The 15,014-nt window shown below is 43.4% G+C and overlaps 1 protein-coding gene across 1 annotated transcript in view; it reads right to left on the minus strand.

Annotated features, from left to right (window-relative positions):
* LOC109879675 (T-lymphoma invasion and metastasis-inducing protein 1) overlaps positions 1–15,014 on the minus strand; it is a 129,468-nt gene that overhangs the window by 110,626 nt on the left and 3,828 nt on the right. Inside the window, exon 2 of the mRNA XM_031796303.1 lies at positions 2,628–2,760. The gene's annotated coding sequence lies outside the window, so the exon portion shown is untranslated. The remainder of the gene's footprint in view (positions 1–2,627; positions 2,761–15,014) is intronic.

Consider the following 15,014-nt stretch of genomic DNA (forward strand, 5'->3'; position numbering starts at 1 on the left):
AACACCGGAGTGAATAGATGTGCAGAAGATGAATGTGCAAGTAGAGATACTGGGGTGCAAAGGAGCACAAAATGATAATAAATAACAATATGGGGATGAGGTAGTTGGATGGGCTGTTTACAGATGGGCTAGGTACAGGTGGGCTAGGTACAGGTGGGCTGTTTACAGATGGGTTAGGTACAGATGGGCTGTTTACAGATGGGCTAGGTACAGGTGGGCTATGTACAGGTGGGCTATGTACAGGTGCGCCATGTCCAGATAAAATGCCAAGGGGTAAAAAAAAAAAAAAGAAAGTTGAATTGAAAAAGTAGAACGAGGAAAAATCTAAGACATTGGAAAAGGTATTAAAAGTTTTTTAAAAAGTGAAAAGTTTGGCAGATATGTAAAGTAGCGAACAAACAGCACAATATCACAGAGACAAGTCCAGAAGTTGAGGGCAGAGCAATGAGGGAGGAACCATCAACAGACTAGTCAGTCCCTCATGCTAACGTTTACAGGTAGCAACGATCAGACTAGTCAGTCCCTCATGCTAACGTTTACAGGTAGCAACGATCAGACTAGTCAGTCCCTCATGCTAACGTTTACAGGTAGCAACGATCAGACTAGTCAGTCCATCATGCTAACGTTTACAGGTAGCAACGATCAGACTAGTCAGTCCCTCATGCTAACGTTTACAGGTAGCAACGAGCAGACTAGTCAGTCCCTCATGCTAACATTTACAGGTAGCAACGATCAGACTAGTCAGTCCCTCATGCTAACGTTTACAGGTAGCAACGATCAGACTAGTCAGTCCCTCATGCTAACATTTACAGGTAGCAACGATCAGACTAGTCAGTCCCTCATGCTAACATTTACAGGTAGCAACGATCAGACTAGTCAGTCCCTCATGCTAACGTTTACATATAGCTACTATCACAACCAACTGAATTGTACAGTATTGTGAAAAAATATGAATAGCAACATACAGTTGAAGTCAGAAGTTTACATACACCTTAGACACGTATATTTAAACTCAGTTTTTCACAATTCCTGACATTTAATCCTGGTAAAAAAATTCCCTGTTTTAGGTCAGTTAGGATCACCACTTTATTTTAAGAATGTGAAATGTCAGAATAAAAGTAGAGAGAACTATTTATTTCAGCTTTTATTTCCTTCATCACATTCCCAGTGGGTCAGAAGTTTGCATGAACTCAATTAGTATTTGGTAGCATTGCCTTTTAAATTGCTTAACTTGGGTCAAATGTTCCAATACCTTGACTTTGTTGTCCTTAAGCCATTTTGCCACAACTTTGGAAGTATGCTTAGGGTCATTGTCCATTTGGAAGACCCATTTGTGATCAAGCTTCAACTGATGTCTTGAGATGTTGCATCAATATATCATCATAATTTTCCATCCTCATGATGCCATCTATTTTGTGAAGTGCACCAGTCCGTCATGCAGCAAAGCACCCCCACAACATGATGCTGCCACCCCTGTGCTTCACGGTTGGGATGGTGTTCTTCGGCTTGCAAGCATCCCCTTTTTTCCTCCAAACATAACGATGGTCATTATATGGCCAAACGGCTCTATTTTTGTTTCATCAGACCAGAGGACATTTCTCCAAAAAGTACGATCTTTGTCCCCATGTGCAGTTGCAAACCGTAGTCTGGCTTATTTATGGCGGTTTTGGAGCAGTGGCTTCTTCCCTGCTGAGCAGCCTTTCAGGTTATGTCGATTTAGGAGTCGTTTTACTGTGGATATAGATACTTTTGTACCTGTTTCCTCTAGCATCTTCACAAGGTCCTTTGCAGTTGTTCTGGGATTGATTTGCTCTTTTCGCACCAAAGTATGTTCATCTCTATGAGACAGAATGAGTCTTCTTCCTGAGCGTTATGACGGCTGTGTGGTCCCCTGGTGTTTAAACTTGCATACTATTGTTTGTACAGATGAACGTGGTATCTTCAGGCGTTTGGAAATTTCTCCCAAGGATGAACCTGACTTGTGGAGGTCTACACATTTTTTTCTGAAGTCTTGGCTGATTTCTTTAGATTTTCCCAAACATCGAGGCACTGAGTTTGAAAGTAGGCCTTGAAATACATCCACAGGTACACCACCAATTGACTGAAATGATGTCTATTAGCCTATCAGAAGCTTCTAAAGCCATGACATCATTTTCATGAATTTTCCAAGCTGTTTAAAGGCACAGTCAACTTAGTGTATGTAAACTTCTGACTCACTGGAATTGTGATACAGTGAATTATAAGTGCAATCATCTGTCTGTAAATAATTGTTGAAAAAATGACTTGTGTCAATGCACAAAGTAGATGTCCTCACCGACTTGACAAAACTATAATTTGTTACCAAGAAATTTGTGTAGTGGTTGAAAAACAAGTTTCAGTGACTCCAACCTATGCGTATGTAAACTTCCGACATCAACTGCAGCAAAAAGTGGACATTGGTTTGCTTGCTTAGTTGTGAGAGACGAGGTTTGGTTTCTTCACACTTCCTTTAGGAGGGGAAAGGATTTAAAACCAAGGAGCCATTTGCCTCTGCAGCTATCTCAGGAACACACACAGACACTGCATGCTACACTAAAACATTGGACACACACACACACACCAAATGGAAATGAGTTAAGCTACCTTACCTTGCTGCAACTAGGCAGAGCCAGTGTGCTTCCTTTCAGCCCGACTGCTCAGATTCAGAGGAAATCACTGCATCACTGGAGACATTTCACGCTCCATTCTGTTGGCTCCAGAATCCTGACACTCCTCTTTCAACTGTACAGAGGGAAGACGGTATCGTGTGACTGGCTGCTGCTGCCTGCCAGGCTGATTTGAGGAACTGGGGGGTAGAATATAGCAGGGAGAGAGGAAGGGGGTGTGGCTGTTTGTAAAACTCTTCACTCACATCCCTCCTCCCTACTTCGCTTGTTCTTTGATCCCCCACTCTCCCTCCCTCTTCCTCCCTCTCTGATCCATCCCTCTTCCTCCCTCTCTGATCCCTCCCTCTCTGATCACTCCTTCTCCCTCCCTCTCTGATCTCTCACTCTCCCTCCCTCTCACTCTCCCTCCCTCTCTGATCCCTCCCTCTTCCTCCCTCTCTGATCCCTCCCTCTCTGATCCCTCCCTCTTCCTCCCTCTCTGATCCCTCCCTCTCTGATCCCTCCCTCTCTGATCCCTCTCTGATCCCTCCCTCTCTGATCCCTCCCTCTTCCTCCCTCTCTGATCCCTCACTCCTTGCCTCCTTCCCTGATCCCTCCCTCCCCTCCTGCCTGATCCTGGATCCCTCCCTCCCTTCCTTCCTTACCTCCCTCCTTCCTTCCCTGATCCTGCTGTCCTTTACCTCCTCCCTCCTCCTCTGATCCCTCCCTCCTCCTCTGATCCCTCCCTCCTCCTCTGATCCCTCCCTTCTCCTCTGATCACTCCCTCCCTCCTCTGATCCCTCCCTCCCTCCTCTGATCCCTCCCTCCCTCCTCTGATCCCTCCCTTCTCCTCTGATCCCTCCCTCCCTCCCTCCTCTGATCCCTCCCTCCCTCCCTCCTCTGATCCCTCCCTCCCTCCTCTGATCACTCCCTCCCTCCTCTGATCCCTCCCTCCCTCCTCTGATCCCTCCCTCCCTCCTCTGATCCCTCCCTCCTCTGATCCCTCCCTTCTCCTCTGATCCCTCCCTCCCTCCCTCCTCTGATCCCTCCCTCCCTCCCTCCTCTGATCCCTCCCTCCCTCCCTCCTCTGATCCCTCCCTCCCTCCTCTGATCCCTCCCTCCCTCCTCTGATCCCTCCCTCCCTCCTCTGATCCCTCCCTCCCTTCTCTGATCCCTCCCTTCTCTGATCCCTCCCTTCTCTGATCCCTCCCTCCTCTGATCCCTCCCTCCTCTGATCCCTCCCTCCCCTCCCTTGTTCTCCGATTCCTCCCCCCAGACTGAGAAGTGACTGCTGTGCCAGCAGGAATGTCTGTTCCCTCTTTATAAATCCACCCTCCCTCAGTCTCCTGTTTAATTGCCTCAGAAGCTCACTTGTGGGAAGCATCACATTTCAACTTGGACTCAGGCGTAGACGTATCATGGTAAACTTTAGTGTTGTATGGTACGTTCTGTATGGTATGTATTCATTTGTGGATGTCCATCATCCATTTCGTATGATATGTTAGGAATTTGCAAAACGTATTTTCTTTTATATATTTGACCTTTATTTAACGAGACAAGTCAGTTAAAGAACAAATTCTTATTTTACAATGACGGCTTAGGAACAGTGGGTTAACTGCCTTGTTCAGGGGCAGAACGACAGATTTGTACCTTGTCAGCTCGGGGATATGAACTTGCAACCTTTCGGTTACTAGTCCAACGCTCTAACCACTAGGCTACCCTGCCGCCTCTACGCTCTAACCACTAGGCTACCCTGCCGCCTCTACGCTCTAACCACTAGGCTACCCTGCCGCCTCTACGCTCTAACCACTAGGCTACCCTGCCGCCTCTACGCTCTAACCACTCGGCTACCCTGCCGCCTCTACGCTCTAACCACTAGGCTACCCTGCCGCCTCTACGCTCTAACCACTAGGCTACCCTGCCGCCTCTACGCTCTAACCACTAGGCTACCCTGCCGCCTCTACGCTCTAACCACTAGGCTACCCTGCCGCCTCTACGCTCTAACCACTAGGCTACCCTGCCGCTCCTACACTCTAACCACTAGGCTACCCTGCCTCCTCTACACTCTAACCACTAGGCTACCTGCCGCCTCTACACTCTAACCACTAGGCTACCCTGCCGTCCCTACACTCTAACCACTAGGCTACCCTACCACCTCTACACTCTAACCACTAGGCTACCCTGCCGTCCCTACACTCTAACCACTAGGCTACCCTACCACCTCTACACTCTAACCACTAGGCTACCCTGCCGCCTCTACGCTCTAACCACTAGGCTACCCTGCCGTATGATATGTTACAAATTCCAATGTATTGTTGCTAACTTTAGCTAGGTGGCTAACACTGTAATGTTACCTAAGCTAGAGGTTAGGATTAAGGTTAAGAGTAAGGTTAAATTCTACTAGTTTGCCTAATTTCAGTTTGTGACAAAACAAGCAAGTATACTGTAGAGAATCATGGTACCGTTTTAAACCACTGTGAAATATATTTTCCAGAACCACAAATATTATATTTACAACTGTTTAAAGATGGTGTACAAAATCAAAAGTAAAAAGACACAAAAAAATCTATTTAAGAACGAAAAGCATTGAAACAGAGCACATAGAACATATGTATTATCATGAGTATGTATTGCAATAGTGGCTTGATGGGTTACTGGTTTATCCTGTATGTTTCACCTTTTTGGATGCTTTTAAAAAATATATATATATGTTACATCAATATGCTTCTTAGACTTGCTTTCAATGAGGATGACAGATCTATAAACCTCAAATTTGTATGTGAATTTGGTCAGGTCACCCCCCCCCCCCCCCCCCCCCATATAGCAGCTATAAGTAGTTGCAAAGTTAATAATTAGCTAAAATACTTAGGTGGTCCAACTTTAGGGTTGCTAGACATTCGACCAACCACCCTACTTTCGTTTTTTCCTCAAGTAACCTTCTGTCTTATGTAACCATACCAAATGTAAAATGTTATACTAATTTGAGTGTCCCGGATGTACGTTTACTTATGTTACGTCTAGTCAATGAGACCAGGCTGCAAATTTACACAAAAAATCTCACACACCCCCTTCCCTAACATACTCACTTACACACCCCTTTCAGATACAACCTAGCGCCATAATACAGTCACAAGATATTTATTCCTGCTTTAGTTGAAGGCTATAGAGCTCTTTATTTGACTGATTCATCATTCTAATCAAACATGTCCCTCTCGGGTCATTACTAAACATCACATCATCTGGATCCAGAATGAAATATCTGATCTGGTCTGTGATTAAGAAGGAGGGTTGTGATAACAGCATCAAGACATGTCGGCAAAGAGAGAGAGGAGAGAAGAGGACGAAAACAACACTAGACACGATGGAACACAAAGCTTTTACTATCTTCATCCTGGAATATACAAGGTCAGAGGTCATCTGCTTTTGGCCTAAAGAGCAGGAACCTGGACTTCGTCAAAGAAATTGGAAATACAGACATTGTCATCCTACAAGAAACATGGTATAGATGAGACAGACCCACTGGTCGCCTTCTAGGCTACAGACAGCTGTTAGTCCCATCCACCAAACTACCAGGTGTGAAACAGGGAAGAGACTCAGGGGGTATGCTAATTTGGTACAGAGCAGACCTAACCCACTATTAAATTATTCTAAACAGGAATATTTTTCATCTGTCTAGAAATGAATAAGGAAATTATCTCAACAGAGAAAAATGTCCTAATTTGCACTACCTATATCCCCCCACTAGAATCCCCATACTTTAATGAAGACAGCTTCTCCATCCTAGAGCGGGAGATCAACCATTTCCAGGCTCAGGGACATGTACTAGTCTGTGGAGGCCTAAAAGCCAGAACTGGACATGAACCTGACTCTCAGCACACAGGGGGACAAACACCTGCCTGGAGGTGACAGCATTCCCTCCCAAATATGCCCCCCTACACAACTATGACAAAACAACCAGCAAAAATGGGTCACAACTCCTGCAGCTCTGTCGCATGCTGGGTCTGTACATAGTCAATGGTAGGCTTCGAGAAGACTCCTATGGTAGGTACACCTACAACTCATCCATCACTGACCTCAACCCAGAGTCTCTCAGAGGGTTCAGTCAGCCCACTGACACCCCTATCAGATCACAGCAAAATCAGTCTAACTGAAGAGAGCATTACTCAATCATGAGGCATCAAAGCCAAAGGAACTGAATAATATTAAGAAATACTATAGATGGAAGGAAAATAGTGTTGAAATCTACCAAAATACAATTAGGCAACAACAAATTCATTCCCTATTAGACAACTTCCAGGACAAACCATTTCACTGTAATAGTGAAGGTGTAAACTTGGCAGTAGAAAACCTAAACAGTATATTTCAGCTTCCCTATCAAATACATTTTTTTCAAGCAGACAACCTAAGAAAATTAACAACTATGACGAATGGTTTGATGAAGAACGCAAAAACATAAAGAAAGAAATTGAAAAACCTGTCCAACCAAAAACATAGAGGAGGCCCAGAAAACCTGAGTCTACGCCTTCACTATGGCGAATCACTAAAACAGTAATGTAATTAAAGAATCCATAGAATCGAACCACTTCTGGGAAAATTGGAACACTCGAAACAAACACCACGAAAAGTTATCTATCCAAAAGAGGCGTGGCTCCAATCTTATTGTCTCTATAACAAAGAACAAACAGCAAAAACATACACATGATGGCAGTATTGAGTAGCTTGGATGAATAAGGTGCCCAGAGTAAACTGCCTGCTACTCAGTCCCAGAAGCTAAGATATGAATATTATTAGTATATGTGGATAGAAAACACTCTGAAGTTTCTAAAACTGTTTGAATGATGTCTGTGAGTATAACAGAACTCATATGGCAGGCAAAAACCTGAGAAAAAAAATCCAACCAGGAAGTGGGAAATATCAGGTTTGTAGGTTTTCAACTCATTGCCTATCGAAGATAGTGGGATATTGGTCATATTGCACTTCCTAAGGCTTCCACTAGATGTCAACAGTCTTTAGAACCTTGTTTGAGGCTTGTACTGTGAAGTGGGGGCGAATGAGAGGGGAATGAGTCAGAGGTCTGCCAGAGAGCCACGACCTGGTCACGCGCGTTCACGTGAGAGTTAGCTTGAGTACCATTGCAATTCTGTAGACAAAGGAATTCTCCAGTTGGAACATTAATGTATGTTAAAAACATCCTAAAGATTGATTCTATATATCGTTTGACATGTTTCTACAGAACTTTTTGACTTTGACTGCTCCTAGTGATCGCGCGTCATGAATTTGGATTACTTTACTAAATGCGAACAAAAAGGAGGTATTTGGACATAAATGGACATTATCGAACAAAACAAACATTTATTGTGGAACTGGGATTCCTGTGAGTGCATTCTGATGAAGATCAAAAGGTAAGTGAATTCTTTATAATGCTATTTTCTGACTTCTGTTGACGACACAACATGGCGGATATCTGTTTGGGTTGTTTTGGTCTCTGAGCGCCGTACTCGGATTATAGCATGGTGTGCTTTTTCCGTAAAGTTTTTTTAAAATGTGACACAGCGGTTGCATTAAGGAGAAGTGCATCTATAATTCCGTGCATTATAGTTGTATCTTTTATCAATGTTTATTATGAGTATTTCTGTAAATTGATTTGGATCTCTGCAACAAAAAAAAACACAGAATGTTTTGGAACTACTGAACGTAACGCACCAATGTAAACAGATTTGTTTTATATAAATATGAACTTTATCGAACAAAACATACATGTATTGTGTAACATGAAGTCCCATGAGTGTCATCTGATGAAGATCATCAAAGGTTAACATAATCGTTTGGTATGCTTCCGCTGTAAAGCCTTTTTGTAAATCGGACACTGTGGCTGGATTAACAAGAAGTGTATCTTTAAAATGGTGTAAAATACTTGTATGTTCGAGGAATTATAATTATGGGATTTCTGTTGTTTTGAATTTGGCGCCCTACACTTTCACTGGCTGTTGTCATATCGATCCCGTTAGCAGGATATCAGCCCAAAGATGTTTTAAAGACTACCAGAACCCACTAGATTCTTCAATTACATTGAATGAACTACAGGACAAAATACAAACCCTCCAACCCAAAAAGGCCTGTGGGTTTGATGGTATCCTCAATTAAATTAAATATACAAACCACAAATTCCAATTAGCTATACTTAAACTTTTCAACATCATCCTCAGCTCGGGTATCTTCCCCAATATTTCGAACCAAGGACAACCCCAATTCACAAAAGTGAGACAAATTTGACCCCAATAACTACTGTGGGATATGCGTGAAAAGCAACCTCTGCATTATCATTGACAGCAGAATTGTACATTTCCTCAGTGAAAACAATGTGATGAGCAAAAGTCAAATAGTCTTTTTACCAAATTACAGTAAAACAGACCACGTATTCACCCTGCACACCCTAATTGACAAACAAACAAAACAAAATCTTCTCATGCTTTTTTCAAAAAAGTTTTGCTCAATTTGGCATGAAGGTCTGCTATACACATTGATGGAATGTGCTGTTGGGGGGAAATCATACGACATTATAAAATCCATGTACACAAACAAGTGTGTGGTTAAAATTGGCACAAAAAAAAAAGATCTTTCCATAGGGCCGTGGGGTGTACGGTTTGCTGATGATCAGGCGCTTCTGTCACCAACCAAGGAGGGCCTACAGCAGCACCTAGATCTTCTGCACAGATTCTGCCAGACCTGGGCCCTGACAGTAAATCTCAGTAAGACAAAAATAATGGTGTTCCAAACAAGGTCCAGTCGCCAGGACCACAAATACAAATTCCATCTAGACACCGTTGCCCTAGAGCACACAAACTATATATACACCTTAGCCTAAACATCAACACCACAGGTAACTTCCACAAAGCTGTGAACAATCTGAGAGACAAGGCAAGAAGGACCTTCTATGCCATCAAAAGGAACATAAAATTCAACATACCAATTAGGATCTGGCTGAAAATCAGTTATAGAACCAATTGACCTTTATGGTTGTGAGATCTGGGGTTCACTCACAAACCAAAAATTCACAAAAATGGGACAAACACTAAATTGAGACTCTGCATGCAGAATATAAAAATAAATAAATAAATCTTCTTTGTGCGTAAAACACCAAATAATGAATGCAGAGCAGAAATAGGCCGATACCCGATAATGATCAAAATCGTGTGTGAGAGCGAACGAGAGAACGAGCAAGAGATCCAAAATCGAACTGTGAATGAACGAAAGGGCTGAAGCATAGTTGTCATAGCACCGGCGATGTCCTCAGGCTGCTTGCCTTGTCAGGGATGATGGCTGCAGAAAACAACCAGCCAGGGAGACAACACACACATCACGTGTTTCCAGAAGCAGTTTTGCATACCAACACTAAAACGGACCCTGGGGTTACACTAGGAAACAGACGCCTGATAACCAAACGGTCTCTCTCACACACAGTGTCGTTCTCTCTCTGCGTCTCTCTCTCTCATCAAATTAATGGTGATGCAGATCGGAAATATAATAAAATGAAAACAATCTAACAATTGACATTTAATAGTAAGAAATGAATGAGGACAATAATGAACTAGTGAGAAAACACACACACACACACACACACAGCGCGCACACACACACACACACACACACACACACACACACACACACACACACACACACACACACACAGTCCTCACCACTGTGTCAACACCACTTTAACGTTACAGCAACACAAGCCAACCTGCCCTCACATCATGAGCTCTATATCTCTGTAAGAGCATGGAAGTCCCAGTCTGTGTGTGTGCGCGCGCGTTTGTTTGTAACATAGTAAAATGGGGTCACTTTCCCCTGCCAACCATCTGAGTGGATCATCTTGACACGAACATACTTAGAGGATTTAAAAATTCTCTCAACGATATAAGATGACTTGCAAGCAGGAATTCCGCATATGTTTGTGACCTTCGGTTAATATATTGGTTAGATGGGAATGTTATATATACACACACACATACACATATATAATATATTTAGCCAAATGCATTTAAACTCAGTTTTTCACAATTCCTGACATTTAATCCTAGTAAAAAGTCCCTGTTTTAGGTCAGTTAGGATCACCACTTTATTTTAAGAATGTGAAATGTCAGAATAATAGTAGAGATTTATTTCAGCTTTTATTTCTTTCATCACATTCCCAGTGGGTCAGAAGTTTACATACACTCAATTAGTATTTGGTAGCATTGCCTTTAAAGTGTTTAACTTGGGTCAAACGTTTCAGGGAGCCTTCCACAAGCTTCCCACAATAAGTTGGGTGAATTTTGGCCCATTCCTCCTGACAGAGCTGGTGTAACTGAGTCAGGTTTATAGGCCTCCTTGCTCACACACACTTTTTCAGTTCTGCCCACAAATGTTCTGTAGGATTGAGGTCAGAGCTTTGTGATGGCCACTCCAATACCTTGACTTTGTTGTCCTTAAGCCATTTTGCCACAACTTTGGAAGCAAGCTTGGGGTCATTGTCCATTTGGAAGACCCATTTGAGACCAAGCTTTAACTTCCTGACTGATGTCTTGAGATGTTGCTTCAATATATCCACATAATTTTCCACCTCATGATGCCATCTATTTTGTGAAGTGCACCAGTCCCTCCTGTAGCAAAGCACCCCCACGACATGATGCTGCCACCCCCGTGCTTCACGGTTGGGATGGTGTTCTTCGGCATGCAAGCCTCCCCCTTTTATCCTCCAAACATAACGGTGGTCATTATGGCCAAACAGTTCTATTTTTGTTTCATCAAACCAGAGGACATTTCTCCAATAAGTACGATCTTTGTCCCCATGTGCAGTTGCAAACCGTAGTCTGGCTTTTTTATGGCGGTTTTGAAGCAGTGGCTTCTTCCTTGCTGAGCGGCCTTTCAGGTTATGTTGATATAGGGCTAATTTAAAAAAATGACTTGTCATGCACAAAGTAGATGTCCTTACAGACTTGCCAAAACTATAGTTTGTTAACAAGAAATTTGTGGAGTGGTTGAAAAATGAGTTAAGTGTGTGTATGTATATATATATATATAATATATAATTACTTATTTATGCGTCACTTGATAACTACTCTACTACATGGAAGCATGTCTAGGGCCGTATGTCAGCCTATGAAGCTTTTCAGGGTAGGCGTGCTGAACTAGGATCAGGTCCCACCCTCTCCATGTGATTTCATTCATTGTGATCTAAAAAGGCAAAACTGATCCCAAAACAGCACTGAACTTAATAGGCTATCCACCTGCCTTTAAATTCTCTCCCTCAATCTATACCTACCCAGATTTTTTTAAATTATTATTATTATTTATTTTTTAACTCACTCACAGAGAAGCAGCAACAGAGTCCTCCCCCGTTCCTCTGTTCTAAAGAATCTCTTGTTCTGTGATGGATGGAGGGAGGGAAAGTGGGAGAGATGATAATTCTCACAAAAAAACTTTTGGCCAGTAGAATTAGCCAGTCTGTGTAGAATGCGTCAACATGACTGTCTGGGGGCCGAGTCATAAATGGAACCCGAATCCCCTATACAGCACACTCAATGGACCCTGGTTAACAGTAGTGCACTATATTAGTCCCCTATACAGCAGCCCATTGGGCAATGGGCCCTGGTTAACAGTAGTGCACTATATTAGTCCCCTATACAGCACACCCAATGGGCCCTGGTTAACAGTAGTATAATAGGGTGCACTATGTAGGGAATAGGGTGCGCTATGTAGGGAATAGGGTGCGCTATGTAGGGAATAGGGTGTGCTATGTAGGGAATAGGGTGCGCTATGTAGGGAATAGGGTGCGCTATGTAGGGAATAGGGTGCACTATGTAGGGAATAGGGTGCACTATGTAGAGAATAGGGGGCACTATGTAGGGAATAGGGGGCACTATGTAGGGAATCGGGTGCGCTTTGTAGGGAATAGGGTGCACTATGTAGGGAATAGGGTGCACTATGTAGGGAATAGGGTGCGCTATGTAGGGAATAGGGTGCGCTATGTAGGGAATAGGGTGCACTATGTAGGGAATAGGGTGCACTATGTAGGGAATAGGGTGCACTATGTAGGGAATAGGGTGCCATTTGGGACATAGACCTGGGAAGACCTCGCTCTCTCTCATCCATGAAAACATCTCTCCGGGCACACTGTAGTCTACAGGGAGAGAGAACTATGGATAATAGACCAGTTCAATCTAACTTGGTCCCTGATCTCTTTTGTCTTGTTTTTCAAACTCCTATGGGTCATTGTCATGATAAAGTTCAATGGAATGAACTTCAAAAATAAAACAACACCAAAAGATAGTAGAAAATAATGAAGATGAAGATCTTTTCTCCCATCCAATCACATGCACTTCCGTTCAACAACTATGGCAAAAAAAATATAGAGAATTTAAGGAAAAAGAGGGTGTGTTGTAGAAGGGCTTTCTTAGCAGGGCTTTCTTAGCAGGGCTTTCTTAGCAGAGCAGGGCTTCCTTAGCGGGTGCTTCCTTAGCTAACGTCATAACTACAATGGGGTCTGAATGATGAATAATTATGGAAATAACAGAGTTGGAGTCGATTGAGTTGGAATTATAATTCAGGCCTACTGAATGCATCGTTGCAGTGACTACAATACAAAACGTCCCTCCACAAGGGAATGGATGGTCCCCCAACATCTGCTACGTAAAGATCCTCTTCCACATTTACATTGCAACTTATATCCAAGTGAGGGCTGGCCTTTTTTAAATGTTTGGCATTTAAAATGTAAAACGATTATATGTTATTATTTTTGCTTTATATCCCTTTGTAAATTTATTTATTTATTTATTTTTTAAATCTGCCTTACAGAGAAAGGGACTGCACAGTTTTGGCTGGTGTTCAGAACAAAACAGAGCCACAACAACATTTTGCGGTCCAAATTGAACCCTATTGCTTTCTGGTGAACTACTTAGGACCAGGGCCCATAGCAACGCTGCAGCTGGAGCAGAACAAAACACTCAGGGGGAGGGGGGAAAAAGTTTGTCTGGAGCAGAACAAAACACTCAGGGGGAGGGGGGAAAAAGTTTGTCTGGAGCAGAACAAAACACTCAGGGGGAGGGGGGAAAAAGTTTGTCTGGAGCAGAACAAAACACTCAGGGGGAGGGGGGAAAAAGTTTGTCTGGAGCAGAACAAAACACTCAGGGGGAGGGGGGAAAAAGTTTGTCTGGAGCAGAACAAAACACTCAGGGGGAGGGGGGAAAAAGTTAGTCTACAGCAGAACAAAACACTCAGGGGGAGGGGGGAAAAAGTTAGTCTACAGCAGAACAAAACACTCAGGGGGAGGGGGGAAAAAGTTTGTCTGGAGCAGAACAAAACACTCAGGGGGAGGGGGGAAAAAGTTTGTCTGGAGCAGAACAAAACACTCAGGGGGAGGGGGGAAAAAGTTTGTCTGGAGCAGAACAAAACACTCAGGGGGAGGGGGGAAAAAGTTAGTCTACAGCAGAACAAAACACTCAGGGGGAGGGGGGAAAAAGTTAGTCTACAGCAGAACAAAACACTCAGGGGGAGGGGGGAAAAAGTTTGTCTGGAGCAGAACAAAACACTCAGGGGGAGGGGGGAAAAAGTTTGTCTGGAGCAGAACAAAACACTCAGGGGGAGGGGGGAAAAAGTTTGTCTGGAGCAGAACAAAACACTCAGGGGGAGGGGGGAAAAAGTTAGTCTACAGCAGAACAAAACACTCAGGGGGAGGGGGGAAAAAGTTAGTCTACAGCAGAACAAAACACTCAGGGGGAGGGGGGAAAAAGTTAGTCTACAGCAGAACAAAACACTCAGGGGGAGGGGGGAAAAAGTTAGTCTACAGCAGAACAAAACACTCAGGGGGAGGGGGGAAAAAGTTAGTCTACAGCAGAACAAAACACTCAGGGGGAGGGGGGAAAAAGTTTGTCTGGAGCAGAACAAAACACTCAGGGGGAGGGGGGAAAAAGTTTGTCTGGAGCAGAACAAACAGAACAACAACACTACAGCATTTAACTACTCGCCACTTTGCAAAGCAGTTATGTGAATGTGGGACAAAATATGAATTATTCACACAGAGTACTTTTTTTTTTTTTTTAAGGATCTAAAATATGCACATTTCAAGCAATCATTTGTGTTTGGGGTAGTACATGCTTTATACACAAGAAGAAAAAAAACGAAACAAAAGCTCAGTTTGTGTACCAGACAAGTCCTTAGGTGTTACTGAAAAGCCAACAAATGATCAGATGACTTGCAGTGGACATTCTTCAGTGTGTGGTTCAAAAGAAAGATCCTGAGCTGCCTCCAGTAGTTAGTCTACATCTGATTGTAGCTGGAGAGAGGGGTCGTGGACCAAACGGCTCCCTATTCCCTACATAGTGCACTACTATTTGACCAGAATGGCTCCCT

The sequence above is a fragment of the Oncorhynchus kisutch genome, linkage group LG18 (assembly GCF_002021735.2).
Source record: "Oncorhynchus kisutch isolate 150728-3 linkage group LG18, Okis_V2, whole genome shotgun sequence".
Taxonomy (NCBI): Eukaryota; Metazoa; Chordata; class Actinopteri; order Salmoniformes; family Salmonidae; genus Oncorhynchus; species Oncorhynchus kisutch.